This window comes from Pinus tabuliformis, chromosome 2_1 (assembly GCF_031772625.1).
Source record: "Pinus tabuliformis cultivar Carrire ecotype Pingquan chromosome 2_1, CPIR1, whole genome shotgun sequence".
NCBI lineage: Eukaryota > Viridiplantae > Streptophyta > Pinopsida > Pinales > Pinaceae > Pinus > Pinus tabuliformis.
In genome coordinates, this window is record NC_142299.1 from 637064199 (window position 1) to 637066763 (window position 2565).

The following is a 2565-nucleotide window of genomic DNA, read 5'->3' on the forward strand; positions in this document are numbered from 1 at the left end:
ACTTATTGCTCAGTGGATTTGTAGAATAATTGCTTCAGCCTAGCAAATATAATCCATCCAACTATTTGTAAACTTCAAAGTCAATTATTAAAAAACATATAAACAAGTTCCACTATCAAGAATTTTGGAAGATGCACAACCCTCTCTTACAGACAAGATAAAATAGCCCTCTCTTGCAGACAGGATAAATTATTGTTCAACAACCAGTTTCTATACATGAAGACACATATAGCACTTCAACATTGATAAAAGACATTGCATAAGTTGCATTCATACAACATCTTGTATTTCAACAACCAGTTTTATACATGAAGACACATATAGCACTTCAACATTGGTAAAAGACATTGCATAAGTTGCATTCAACAACATCTTGTATTGCGGTCGATTATTAGTGAAAAGTAATAGAAAGTGTAGAATATTATCAGTGTAAAGTAATAGAAAATGCAGAATATAAATCACGAGGAATGTTGTCTACCGAAACACAAATTAAATTTATACATGAAGACACATATAGCACTTCAACATCGATAAATGTTGATTATACCATATAATAATAAAGAGCTTAACAAGCATCAGCATGTAGTATGGGTTCCAAAACATTGATAAACAATAATTATACCATATAATAATGAAGAGCTTAACAAGCATCAACATGCAGTATGGGTTCAAAAAACATGGCTTCGAATGGCAAAAAGTTCCATATTAATAAGCAGCTACAATTAGCTCGAGTCGACCCATTCAATTAGAAGTCATAAATCCACAATATCCATTGTAGTCAACGTAAACTTCAATTATACGACATTACAGAATCCTGCAGTCTACAATGCGTTTCTGCAAAAAGCTTCCTTCATCAAATATATGTACATGCTACAGAATTCTCCCCCCCAAAAAATCCGACCTTTACAAATCATCACCGTGAAAACAGGCCTAGGCCCTTTCCCCACGGATACGCCTTGCAAGTTGAATGTCTTTCGGCATGATGGTCACCCTCTTTGCATGTATGGCGCAGAGGTTAGTATCTTCAAAAAGACTGACAAGATAGGCCTCTGCAGCCTCCTGAAGTGCCAAGACAGCATGACTCTGGAATCGCAGATCTGTCTGAACACAATAAAAAAAATAATTAGACAAGTACCACCGCCAGAAAAGAGTACCAAGCAATTCATTTAAATGGGTCGCCAATTAAGCTAACATTTTAACGAGAAAGGTGACACGTTACCTTGAAGTCTTGGGCAATTTCCCTCACAAGCCTTTGAAATGGCAACTTTCGAATTAGCAACTATGTGCTCTTCTAATACTTTCGAATTTCTCTGTTCAGTCGATTAAACAATTTGCAATAAGATACATATACTATAAAGAAAACATTGTAAACATATCGAATAGAATCCGAAGCAAATTTAAACTGCGTGTACATACCGAAGAGCAACTGTTCCGGGATGATATCTATGAGGCTTCTTCACACCTTCGATCATGGGAGTAGATTTACGAGCAATCCTAAAAAACGGAGCTTCAGAAATGAATAATTAAAAACAATAAAACATCACGCCTCAATTAAATCCACCAAAGATGCAACAGAAGAAATATAGGAAAGTCGTTACCTTTGTTGCGAGCTACTTTCTCGGGAGCCTTCGGTAGATTTTCGCACTGTCTGCTTCATACGAGCCATGATTCAAGGAAAAGAGCGATCTACAACACAGAGAGCAAGAACGAAAGCATAAGACCAAAGCCCAAACATCAAAACAGAAAATCCAAAACCACAACAAAAAATTACTATCAATCTCTTTCAAAAAAACCACTTTTAGGCAATGCAATCGCGATCACACCGCCTTAAATAAAATGGAGATTTTCCCATACTAAACCCTCGAAAACAAATTTGAAGAACAAGGAAAATAGGAAATCAAAGCAGACATATACTCTGAGACAAACTAAAATGGAAATAAAACATGGATCCTAACCCAAGAACAACCACAAACCCTAGGAAACCAAGAGAATTCACTAATTCAAGAACAATCTGACATGAACTTCAGAACTTTTTACATCAAAAACCAGCAGACACGCTACAAGAATATAAATATGAATAATAAATAGAAACACAACCAAAAGAAGATAACCCTGGAAACATACACCAAAATCCTCTGCTACACAACGCCCTTTTTGGGATTATCTGCATTCACAGTTTTCTAATCCATGAGTGCATGCTTGCCTGTTCGATACCTGTTCACCATTAGAAACATGGGAATACAAGTAACCTGATGAGTGCATGCTTGCCAGATGTGATGCGAAGCGAGGATAATGAATCGGTAAATATCTTTTCACTGCCAGATGTCAAACAGAAAAGCATATAATAGATGTCAATCAGAGAATGAAAAGGTTGACGACTATGTTCATTCATAAGAAGGCCTATCGGCCAAATATGAATTATTTATTTAAATTGAAGGTGATTATATTTTGATAAATTCAGTTTTTGTTTTAATAATTTTTAAATTACAATTTATTAGAGTTTACTTGGTGAATTAAGAATCTATAAAATTAGTCTTTTATTTAAATTAAAATATTTTGACTATT

At 35.0% G+C, this 2565-nt stretch overlaps 1 pseudogene; it reads right to left on the reverse strand.

Moving 5' to 3' along the window:
* Window positions 1-617: 617 nt before the first annotated feature.
* Window positions 618-1666, reverse strand: LOC149202160 (histone H3.3-like; annotated as a pseudogene).
* Window positions 1667-2565: the final 899 nt, after the last annotated feature.